This window comes from Belonocnema kinseyi, chromosome 1 (genome assembly GCF_010883055.1).
Source record: "Belonocnema kinseyi isolate 2016_QV_RU_SX_M_011 chromosome 1, B_treatae_v1, whole genome shotgun sequence".
Classification (NCBI taxonomy): Eukaryota; Metazoa; Arthropoda; class Insecta; order Hymenoptera; family Cynipidae; genus Belonocnema; species Belonocnema kinseyi.
The window spans coordinates 151,612,458-151,626,107 of record NC_046657.1 but is presented as its reverse complement, the minus strand read 5'-3'; positions in this window follow the sequence as shown (position 1 = coordinate 151,626,107).

Below are 13,650 nucleotides of genomic sequence, written 5' to 3'. Positions count from 1 at the left end.
TGGAAAAGGCATTCATATATTTGAGAATCTTTGAAATACTGTGAAATTTTTGCATGAAAAAATGTAATTTTTGGATTTTTCTTTATTTTGTATGCTGTCGAAATTAGAATTTTTTATGTTTTCAACAAAATTCAAAAAGTTGCTATAATAATCTTGTAGGGCATTTAGAATTCAAACGTTTTCTTCTCTTGCCTTTTTTTCATAACGTCCGTTATTTGGCCTAAAATTTTCATTTTGGTGTATTTTTTGGAATTTTGTAAATGTCTTAACTACCAAGGATATGACGAATAAACAGAAGATCCCCATATTTTTTATTTAGACGATAAACGTATTAATGTACGATTCAAGAATTTGATTAACACTTTAACTAAGGAATATTATACTGCCGTTTTGGTTTATATACACTCGTTTTCTTATGGAATAAAAGCGGCACGTTTGTCCTTCTGAGATATTTACATTTTATCATTTAATTTCACGATGAACAGTTTAATTAATAAAATTGGTTAAAACTGATATATTTTATATAATTTTTTACTTTTTAGAGAAATCGGGTGTGTATGTAAAAATGGATACAGGGTCTACTGTAATGGCTGATTTGAAATATTAAAAAACTATTGAAAATTCTACGAAAATACATCAAAGTATTTAAAATAATTTTTAATATAGGATTAAGGATTTCAAGGCATATGAGAATGTTCGAAATTAATATTCCAGTGCCTCCTTGGTACTGTAATGAAGTTACTTGTAATGAAGTATTGAATAAGCTTTTATAAAAATATTTTTAACTAGCTCTGAATTTGACACCATCTGTTATTCTTTGATTCTATTTATAATTTTATAGAGCTTATTTCATTAAAATTTTGATTTCTTCTTACGTTTAAATAGAAAAAGTATCCGCTTGCCCATATGATCCATCAATTTTTTAAATAATTCAAATGTTTTGACTAATATATTAGTTTCTGGGGAAAATAAATTTTAGTTCTAGAATATTTTTAAGCATAATAAACCTTATACTGGGCTTTGTTAGGTCGCTGATTGTGATTACAATGATAAATTTCAATTGACACGCAACTTGCAGCTTGGACTTGGTTCATTAAATGTGACTAGAGTAGTTCCTTGGGGTTGTGCAAGAATTTACAAATATTTTATACAGACTACAATAGTTTCCCAAATGTTTTTACGTTATTAAAATCATTTCGAATATTTCAGATAGAGTTGAAAGATTTGAAAAATATTTCAATCATTTTTTTAACATTTCGGATAGATTTAAGGCCATGTGATGAGTGGGTCACGTGACCAGATTCCTACCTTACCGCCACCTTTTTTATTTCCCAAATGAAAAAAAACTTTTTGTTGCATATATTTTTTTTTGCTTTTTTCATAATTATTTAGATTTAGGACCAGACCCACCATTCATAGTGCTTCTTATTTATTATTCCAAATTTTCAACTCGATGTGGTGATTCGTGTGAAAATAAGTTGGGAACTAAAACAAGTGGCGGTAAGGTAGGAATCTGGTTACGTGACCTACTCGTTTAGGGATCGTCCATATATTACGTAACACTTTTTTCTTTTGTTTATATCGTTGTGTCTTTCTCAACTTCACATCAATTTCATGCTCGTCTTTATTCAAACAAAAGAAAAACGCGTTACGTAATTTATGGACGATCCCTTAACGGCCTTAAAGGATTTTGCAAAGAATTCTTAAAGAATTTCTTAAAGATTTTCCATAGATTTTAAATATTGATGAAAGATTTAAATGATTTCCTAATGATTTCACAAAGAGTTCAGATGGATTAAGAAGAATTCGCAAATACTTGAATGATTTCTGAAAAATTTAAATGATTTCACAAATATTACTCAATATTTTTAAAATATTTATAAGATTTTGCGAAAATTTTAAAAGAATTCCCAAACATTTTACCAAGATTTAAAAGATTTCAATAATTTCTAAAAGATTTCACAAAGATTTAAATAATTTCACGAATGTTGCCAAATATTTTAAATATTTTACAAAGATTCCCAAATATTTTTCAAAGATTTGACTGAATTGAAATGAATTCCCGAACATTTAATAAAGAATTTAGAAACATTACAAATATTTTTTTTAAATTTTGGATAGAATAAAAGGTTTCACAAAGATTTTTATTATTTCATCAAAATTTAAGATATATCAAACAAATTGAACACAAAAAGAAATAAACTAAAAGATTTTCATTTCTGAATTTATTATTTCTTGAAACACCTTGGGTAGAAAATTTTTCTTTCCGGTTAAAAATACAACTGTTTGATTAAGAATCATTATAATCTAAAAAATATATTTTTAGGGTTAAGGACTCATCAATTCAGTGAAAAATTCATTTATTTGGTGGAACATTATACTATTCTGTCGAAAATTCCTTTTTATTAATTTAAAATTAAATAGTGAAACTGAAAATTTAAACATTCCATTTTCGTCTGAATACTTATCTTGTTTAGTTGAAAATTTGATTTTTTTAATATTCTGTTTTTGTTGAGGCTTCATTTTATAAAAAGAAAACGGAAGTAATAGTAATAAGACGTCTTCATCGGATGTATGCTAACCTTCATATTTTGAGTAATTTAAATTATCCTGATCGGATTGAAAATAATTACTTGGGTGTTTTTTGTATCGCCGATTACGAATCTGGAGTCAGAATATGAGAATTAAAAATGGTGGACCCAATATGGCGGATGTAAGCCAACCAGCAAGTTTTGAGTAATTCAGAGCAACCTGATCGACTTGAAAATTATTACTTGCATGTTTTTGTAGTTTCTGATTACGCATATGAGGTCAGAATGTTGGTTACCATTTGTCCTTGAATTATCCGACGTTCGTTTCCATTCATCACGGAACAACAAGTTACACCCTGGAGGACCAAATGAACCGAAAGGAGGCTCTGCAGAGTACCCTTAAAGACCCCACTGAGTCCACCTTCAGTTCCTTCTTAAAAAAACTAAGCAAAAAAAAACAGCGAGATCAACATTTAAATTATTGAAACTCGGAGCCTACGTTAAAATTTGCATTAGAAGCCCACGAAGGAATCACAATCCTTCTTCTTGCAGCGTTAAAAAGTCTAATAAATAAAATACCTATCATTTATATGGGCTGAAGGCGTCTTCAAGTGCATCTTCTTTTAGTAGCAGTAAGCGTTCCGTTGGCAACTTTAAGATTTCTGTTGTTTTTACAGCTTTGAAAATTTTTTCAATAAAATACTTGTCATTTAAATGGGACGAAGGCGTTCTCAAGCGCATCTTTTTTTAGTAGCAGTTAATAAGCGTTATTAGAAGTGTCCAGAAGTTTATGACATTTAAAGAAATTTTTAACGCTGCAAACAAATGTATTTTGATTACTCCGTGAGTTTTTAATGGAAATTTTAACGTGGAATCCGAATTTTAACGATTTACAAGTTGATCTTGCTGTTTTTTTGACTTTTAAAATAAGGAACCGAAGGGTGGCTCAGTGGTGTCTTTAAGGGTATTTTGTAGAGGCTCGTTACGGTTCCTTCGGTCCACTAGGGCAACCAAAAGCAATAAAGAAACATTCTTTCCAAGTTCATGACGATCGTGTCGCAGCTGATGAAGAGACCTCTGGTTTCTTTCGAAGCGAGTAACTTATCATTTAGCAGTTTTAATTTTCTTTTCAATTGAACGGTTAGGTGTAATAACGCAGTTCTTGTATTTTCAGAAATCACTGGTTCTTCATTTTTTGTAATGAAACTGTGTAAATAAACAAATGAAAAACAAGTGACTTGTAAAAACGCTTGTACACCCTTGTTCACTGGCGTTCGTGTGCCAGTTTTGTATCATAAGTTGGTTTTCTTACGATCTTTAATTGTTTGATGTTCATGTATCGTTTCTTTGTCGTTTGTCAATCCTGGTGACTAATCTTTAGAACTCTTGTTTCTCTACGTAGTGACCAATCATCAGTTAATGTGATTTATTTCTTGATCGCTCCACTGATAGGTGCAATCTAAAAAGAAAGGTTTTTCTGCAGAGAATTTCGTTGGCGAACTGTGTGTTAGTCTAAAAGATTACTGTCCCATTACTTCATCGCAAAGAAGCCATCAGAACATGTAATGAAACGTAAAACTCATCTGAAGGAAGGTGAGTATTAGTTTATTTCGATTTCTCGGAGAACTTGAAGTACGTGGTATAAAATGCTACGTAAGTCTTTCATTTGAATAATGATCATTGCACAGTCTATCCTGCAGTTTTCCATTAGAGATCCAATTGTGTGTATGCAATTATTAATATGACTGATGGCACCAAAAAACACTTTCAAAATCCTTTCCAAATGATGAGTTTGATGAATCATAAACAAGATTTCGACATACTGGGTGAATAATGTAATTTTATCCCTTTAAAGCTGCCGCCAATGGCAGAGGGGCATGTGATTGTATGCGTGCCACTTTCAAAATAAAGCCAAGAGTACTTGTTCTTTAAGCTAAATTAGCGGATTGAGCAATTTTGACATCACAAGATCTCTACAAATGGGCGAAGAATAAATTCGAACATATTCCAATCTTCGACTACAGAAAAAAAAACAGAACTCAAAAGAAGCTGAACAAACGATTTTCCCTTGCTCCCAGTGTGCCAAAATGCAGAGCGAATATTCACTCATTCCATTGAAAGATAAATAATTGGAATTAAGGCGCTGATGATTGTCTTTCAACTGTTCATTAATAGGCACATTACGTTTTCTGACCCTCTGGTCACAGTCAATGAGAATCTCCTCCGTCAATCACAGCTGCCATATTGTATCCACCATATCGAATTTCTAAATTTTGAATGTAGGTTCATGATCAGCGTCAATGACAATCCTCGGGTAATCATTTCCAAGTTGACCATACTATTGCGGGTCATTTCAAACTAAAAAGTGGGACAATATGGGCCATATTGAATCTGCCATTTTGAATTCTCATATTCTGACTCTAAATTCATATTTGGTGACACCAAAAACAGCAAAATAATAATTTTCAAGTAAATCAGGCTAACTCAAATTACTGAAAACGCGAAGGTTGATTTAGATCCGCCATTTTTAATTCTGAACGTAATGACCCTAGATTCGTGATCGGCGACCCCAATAACCCCTTAGAAGCCACTTTGAGCCAGTTAAGGGTAATTGTCGTTAAAAGCGTTTGAAACATAAAATAGTTAAATGAAAGACAGTGGGCTTATTTTAATATGAAAACCTTTATTGTTGCCAAATGTTGCCATTAGACGCTGATAAATTTTTTCATGGATTTTTTACTGTAATTACAAGTAGTTTGTAGGACTGAAGTTGAAATAACATCACAAACAGAATCATATTTGGCTTTTTATTTCCTTAATTCGGATTATTATATGGATGATTTTGCTTTACATGCTGTTTACATGTTCCGCTCTATAATTCCTTAAGATTGGGTGATATCCTATAGGAGATTCCTTGTCTTCATCTTGGTTTAATTCGACAACCGAGCCACTATCCATATTTATTTTGACCCGTCTTATCCGCATACTAACATCTCTTTTATATATTCCGCGAAGAATTGTATTATTATTCTCAAATGTTGCCACGACGTCACCAGTGGATTTTGTTAAAACAATACGCTCTCCTGACGGTATAGGTAGAAGGGCGTTGCCTCGTGTTCTTAGAAAAATTGATTTGTCTGCAGGAAAATTGTATGTGTGAATTTCGAATACCTGTTGTGGACTCGATTTCGGAATAAGTCGAATAGCACTAAGTTCTTTAGGATCAAATCCTAGTATGAGAGAAGAACGATACGCTCCACGACCAGACCTAGATCGATGACGATGAAAAGGTTCGGCGGGAGAAAGCGATCTACCACGAGAATAAGTTTCAGCAGGAGAGAGATTTCTGGCAAGAGAATTATTTGTGACAGAAGAATTGGAAGTGCTGGAACGAGGAAGAATAGGAATAGGTTCGTCATCAGGTGAACAGTCTAACTGTAAACTCAATTCTGCAACAAAAACAGAGTATTCATTTGTAATCACAAAATCGTAGAAATGTTGATAGGAATGACCCAGAGGGATAAACTTTTCTTTTAATGTAAGATAAATCTTGATCAAATAGAGCTTGATGATTCTGAAAAAACGCGATTTAAAGTGCTACTTTAATTCCTTAAGGAATGCCTTATCTTGATCAGAGCAATTTTTTCTTTCATATTATTTTAAGGCTTTTCATATTGCTAATATTGAATCCGCACCCAAAATGGCGAGTCCCGTATAGCGGGTCACAACGGTAAAAAAAAGTCTGTCTAAAATTGTTACACGTATGTTTTTCGGTTTGCTGATTTAAAATTTGTTTTTGTCACGTTTTCGCACGCTCACGTATTCTAAACAAAATGCCTTCTTTTGTATTTGAAGTACAATCAACACCCTCTCTCTCCTCCATTGGAAATTTTGTTGTATGATTGAGATAGATCTATGGCAAATTTATGCTTCTTATTCAGAAAAATGTTGTCTTGAATCAAATGCAGTATCCTATTGCCTGTTTTCTTTTAAACTAGTAGAATGACTTTCTACACAAACCGAATTATTTGGCAACAAAGCTGGATGAAGGTTGTCCCAAAAAGATCATTTTTTCATCAAAAAGATTCTTTTTGAGACAAATAAAATTTATTTTAACCTTAAATACGAAAGAAATTTCATTTGTGTCAAGAAGCATCCTTATGACAAGAGGGAACATTTTTTGAGTGCCAATTTAGTCAAGACTACTTTGTGTGTTTGATATTCGTAAAGCTCTTCATCCATAGAGGCACTTTTCTAATTTAATTTTTGATTGCATGCACACATTCTGAATTATCTCGGAATAAATTTAGGTTGAATTTGTGCTTAGTTCCGACAAACTCTGATAATATTTGGAAAAAATAACAATTGGGTTTAAATGAAGTTCAAATTAATCAAAATTCTGACTTTCGTATAGCTAAAAAATATGTAACTAAAACTATAAATATATTGTATGATTATATTTACTGATAGAATTGAATAGAACCAATAAGTGTATGAGGAATTTATAAAAAATTCTCATCTTTTCTGTTTAGACGATACACTTATTAATGCCTTGTTCAAGAATTTAATTAACACTGTAACTAAAGAATATTCTAGTGCTTTTTCGTATTATATATACTATCGTTATCTTACTGATTATACGCGTCATGCTTATCTTACTGAGAAGCTTACGTTTCATCAGTCAATTTCAAGGAACAAAATTTAAATCCTTGAATTTCTTTAAACTGATATAATACTTTATGTAATCTTTGAATTTCCAGAAAAATACCGTTTTTGCAAACAAATGTGATTAAATCGTACGTTTATATAATCACGTTTCATTCAATCATTTATTTTTCAACGTGTTTTGCCAAAAGTCGTGGTTTGAAAAGTTTTCTTTTGGCTTTGAATAGAAATATTTGGAAAATTCCGCCATTTTGTTAAAATTATTGAGCAGACATGTCGTTACATTTCAAGGGATATAAATATGTTTTACGGGGTTGAAATTGAGCCTACAAAAATTTCCGCGCATCTAAAAAAAGTCTTTTAGACCTATTACTTTCGGAATTTCAAGGTTTCGAAAATGGATTTAAAAACTTTTTTTTGACTAAAAACCGAGAATTTTTTGATGTGGAAAATATTACGCTTTCTGTGGATCCTACGACAAAATTTCAAGAGAACAAATGAAAGTGGAGTTAATTTACCATAAGTAGAAAAAATTGTATCAGACCTAATAGGTGATGAGATATGACCTTGGAAAGTAGAACTACAGTCATATTTAAAAAATTCCGTATAAAGTTCTTTTGTGACAAAAAAAGTAATTCTTATTCATCAAAAATGTAATATATATCAAATACTTCAATACGCTAAAATTAAGTAATTAAAAAATAAATAATTCATCAACTAATGGATCAAAAAATGATTTATTATTGAATTTCTTAATTAAATGAATTACAGAGTTCATGCATGAGCTTAGAACTTTTTCCACTTTTGTTTCTAAATAAACACCCATTCGCACAAGACTCAATAGAGCCAGTGCTTGTATAAGATAAGCACTAGATGTCCAAGCGTGATAACAAATTCTAATGAGACGTTATTTTTAAGACCTGCGAGGAAATAGAAGTAAGTATGGAAATTAATTGAGAGAAAGTATTTACGAGAAGATATTGTTACAAACAATTATAAAAAAATATTTGTTTATTGATAAAAGATCCCATTTTTAATCAATTATAATTACTTTTTTGTTGCAGATGGACTCAAAAAGTATTAAAAATGTACTCAACATTAGTTACGATAACATTTTTTCATAAACAATGATTTATTAATGAATTAAAAAAGACCTACTATATATGATAAATAAATTGTATACACTCATTTAGGGATTTTTATGTTTATATTATTATATTTCATATTATATTGCTTAGTAGCAATTATTCATTTTTTTAGCGGGAATTTTACACATTTTTAATTAAAAAAAGTCCTTTCAACTTAAATTTTAACCGTTTTTTACCTTTTTTCACCTTGAAAATTTTCCATTTTAGATTTTTAAGCGAACATGTCAATGTATAAATTGTAAATGTAGTTTAAAAAACTTGAACAATTAAAATTAGAAGCATTTAAAATCGAAGATTTTTATTAAAAAACATTTTTAGTTGATCAACTGTGAATATAATAAAATTTATGATTTTTAAAAATTTGAATTGTATATAATATCACTCTAAAATATTACATATTATAAACCATGCAATTTGAAATTTTTTAATTGATAAAAAGAGTAGATACTCAATATTTAGAAATACCTGGCTGTTTATTTAAAATCAGTAATCATAAATTAAATATTCAAAACTAAACATAAAAAATAGACTTTGAACGTTACAATTTTAATTGCTCTATTAAAAAAATGTAATTTGTGATTCATATTGTTGAATTCCAATGTACACATAACAATTCAACACCTTTTATTTTTTTTAAATTTGATTAGTTGAACAGATATTTAGAGGATTTAAAAAAAGTCGAAATTAATTTAAAATTCGAAAAAGATTTTGGAAGATTTCGAACGCAAAATGTACCAGATTTTTAAGAATTTTGACGGTGTTTAGAAGAATAAAAACATTTTCTACGAAAATTGAAACAAATTTCTTATGTTAATAAACAAATTTTAAGAACATGTTTTAAATGATTTCTAATTATATAATAATTTCTTATTCTAATTTGAAACCGAATATTTTTAAATAAAAAAATAATATTATGAATTGGAACAGGGAATTTTACAGAAAAATTCTAATTCTTAGTTGAAACAAAGAATTTTCGAAAAGTATTAAAATTCCGGATTTGAAGAAAGAATTTTCAATTTTTAATTAATTTTGAGTTGTAACTGGAATTTATCTAGGAAAATAACAATTCTGAATTAAAAAATTAATTTTTTTAACAAAATTTTAATTCTGGGTAGAAACGAGGTATTTTCGAACAAAATTTAATTTAGGGAGGGAACACGGGATTTTACAAAAAAATCTAATTCTTAGTTGAAATGGAGAATTTTCGAAAATAATTAAAATTCTGGATTTGAACAGGGATTTCAAAAAAATATATTTCTCAGTATAAATAAAGAATTTTATTAAATAATTCAAATTCTAGGTTTGAACAAGGACTTTCTAATTTTTAACCAATTTTCTGCTGGAATTGAAATTCACTCAGGAGAATAACAATTCTTAATGTAAAATTGTATTTTTCAACAAAATTATTATTCTGCGTTGAAACGAGGTATTTTCGAAAAAGCTTAAATTATAAATTAAAACGGGGAATTTTACCCACAAAAATCTAATTCTTAAAGTTGGTTAAAATTAAGAATTTTCGAAAAGAATTAAAATTCTGGATACAAACAGGAAATTTTTCAAAAAGAATTAAAATTGTGGGTATGCACAACGAATTTCAATTTTTAACCAATTCTGAACTGGAGTAAGAATTTAAAATTGTTAAAAATTGTACAATTTTGAAAAGGTTTAAATTCATTGATTGATTCTTCAATTTAGAGCATTAACAATTATAACGTCGATTTATATTTTATTTGAAATTGTTCGGTTAAAAATTGTTTGGAAACCGGGTAAAACTAGAAAATGACCGGCAGTTTTTTTCTTGAAATAAAACGTCCACCCGTAAAAATCAGTTGACAAACTACGGTCTTAGATTTCGAAAAATTCTAATACTTTCTTAATAATTAATAATGGGACTGTAGTACATTATAACAAATTTCGATTTACAACAAATACGTAGATGTGTTTTAGGTGCACAATTTTTGTTCACTTTTTTTTGTAGCTTGTGTAATTTTTTCTTAAATTTTATTTTCAATGATTTTTAAGTTTATAAGAAAAACTACACATCCTATAAGAAATGAATTAAAAAAAATGTGTAGCTCTTTTTTAGTTAAACAACCTTTTATTTTTTTTTTTTGGTTTGTGTCCAAACAAAAAACTACACACCCTATCGAAAATTAACTAATAATAAATTTGCAGATCATTTTTCAGATCATAATTCTTATCTATTCATCTTTATTTTTGTCTTGCATAGTTTGCGCACTAAATGGAATCATTGCTTTTTCATTATTTTTTCTGGAATCAAAATTTGAATTTTCGATTTTTTTAGAAAATTAAAATAAGTGTAACTACGATCTTGTAGGGGTTTCGGAAATCGACGTTTTTTTTCTCTTGACTTTTTTTTTATTTTGGGAATTTTGTGGCTTAAAATTTTTTTTTTTTCAATTGATTTTTACAATTTTGTGAATACTATAACTCAGGTAATTTTTTTTTAAACATCGAGAACCGTTAAAAACCTTGACCTTTGAAAACATTAAAACATGGAAATCAATGTTCGAACCTTCTACTTAAAATATGAATTTCATCCAATTAAAACTTTACAAATAAAATCACGAAGTTTCATAAAGGAAATTAAGTACACGAAGGCCATCAAAACTTGATTTTATTTTTTATAATATTTTATCTCTATAAATTGAATTTTGTAAACGATTTTTGGATATAAAATTTTCCTTGCATTTCTGATTGCACTCCTAGAAAGATTAGTTACTGATTTTATGTGCCACATTAACTTAATTTTCCCCTTACTTTTGGTGAAAAGAAATAATAACATCACGATTCAAGAAGTACAGTTGACACTGCATTTTTAGTAGCTTGCCTCCACCGCCTGCGTTTGCGACCAGGCAGCAAGCCAGGCGTCGAAGTTTCGCATACTCTGCGAAACGTTGCGTTGGTTAGTGGATGGGAGAAGCTGCACCCGCTTTATTTCTCCTTTCATTAATTTACACCACGCAGCAAGTCCGTTCATAGAGGAGAGGTGAGCGTGAGGATGTACTGAATTCGTTTACGTCAAAATGTGGTCGCCGAGTGCAACATTCCTTTATCTTTTTTCTTTTGTGAGGGATGGAAGGAAAGGATAAGGGAGATAAAGAAGAGGCGAGAGAATCCTGGATAAAGCGGAAGGCCAAAATGGACTCACCAACCGCCAAGGGGGGGGGGGGGGGGGGGGGGTGAGCTGGTGAGTAGCCACTCGAAGTTGACATTTTTTTTGTAGTCAGCGAAAGGTGACATGAAGGTCCTAATTGTCAAAGCGGAAATTCCGCCTATGGTTTTCGCAAAACAGTTTCGGGGGAGGTGATTCAAACAAGGATGGGGAGAACGTCTTTGCGTTTCGTATGCGGAAAGTAGAAGGGCGTCCGGCCCTCGCTCCTTCAGAGGGAACCTCCAACAATTCCCACGGACAAGGTGGTGATTTAAGTTATCTAAGAATAGGCCGGCTCGGTCCGGAGGTCTGGAAGCCATTCCGACGCACAGTAGAAACAAATCCATAAAAGCTAACCAAAACCCCTAAAATATATATTTTTTAAATGTATTTTCTTAGAGGACAGTTGGTGAAAATTTCCAGATAAATTTAAGAATGGTTGAATAAAATTGTCATCTCATCTGACAGCAGGTCGGCAGGAAAAAAAGTGCAAGAACTTTTTCGAAGTCTTTTTGTAGCATCGGATTCATTTCATTCTGGTTTGCGAAAAACACCTTCAAAATAATTATAATAATCATCACTTAAATCGCTTGATTAATTAGTTTTACCTTCAATTGTGAAAAATATTTGCGATTGTTGCAATAAAATACAACTGACGCGGATGAAGAGGACAGCGATTGTAATAAAGGTAATTCCGTAGGTGAATTAGTTTAAATGAATTGTGTTATGTGTGAACAATTATGTATTACGTTTACATATCTATACACGATACTGGTTTTTTGTTATATTTTCAACATTTTTAAACGATATCCTGTCCTTTTATAGCTATTCATTTGTCATTCAGAATTTACACTCACCAAGATCATACACTAAGAACTGTTATTTTTTGTTTTCAGTCATAACAGGTTAATCCTTATTTATAAACTTTTCAAAATATTGAATCCTTTATTTAGCTTTGGAAAAAATAAATCTTAGATTCGTTTTCTTATTATTTTTGACACTGCATTCATAATCCGCGGGCCTAAATGCCCCACTTAAACCAATTTTGAATAAAATGCTAAGTTTATTGATCGTTCACTCCCGTTATGTTGGATATTCCATTTTGTTATTTCCAAAATTTTTGACTTCCGATTCGTAATCAGCAACCTTTAAACCCCAGTTATATTAATTTAAAAAAGAACTATAACTTTATTTAGCATTCTCGTCCGCTATATTGGATCCGCCATCTTGTTTTCGAAATTTCTGACACCGGATTCGTATTAAAAGACCCCAAAAACCAGTGATTAACAGAATTTGGCCTATTTTATGAACATTTTATACTTTTGGCCAGCTTTTCGCGATTTTCTCACACTATGCGTTAGGTTATATTGGCGACCCTCGGATCCCTGATGCCCTCGATTCCTCGACGTGTTTCCAAGAGATTCCAGCCTCCTGGTACCTGCCGACCGGGTGCAAATGGGTCGTAGTCCGGGCTGACTATCCGGGGTAGCTGGACGAACGCGGCAAGCCGAGCGCGCTCCTCCTCCTCTCAGCGCGCATGATCTTTTTCCCCACACTGGCGCTCTTCTTCCTCGCGACGCCGTCTTTCTTCTTCACGCCTTCTTCAATAGTTGCCAATAGCAAACGTTCTGCGTTAGATGCCCATCGGGCCTCAATCGTCTCTTCCGTTCTTCGGACGGAAGTGCAAAGCTGCCAGATCGTGGATGTATGATGATTGCCGATCTGAAGGCTTCGGAAGACTTCGGTGGTCTTCTATTTATATCTCGCTCCCCATTCGAAAGAAATTGAAGAAATTAGCGATTTGGATCTTTTGCGTGATTCTTAATTTCATGCATACGTCGATTTTCAGGTTAGGTTTTCCAGGTGTACATAATATGCATATTATTGCTATTACATATATATATATATATATATATATATATATATGGACGAAGGACGAGCTCAGATCTCTTGATATCGGGACAAGAAAGGTTATGCACATGAACAAAAGCATGCATCTTAAGTCTTCCGTTCCGCGACTGTACAACCTACGCGGTCAAGGGGGTCGCGGAATATTGAGTCTTGAATGTCTTCACAACAGGATTATTCTGGGTACAGCACATAGAGTTGCAAATGGAAGAGACCCTCTTCT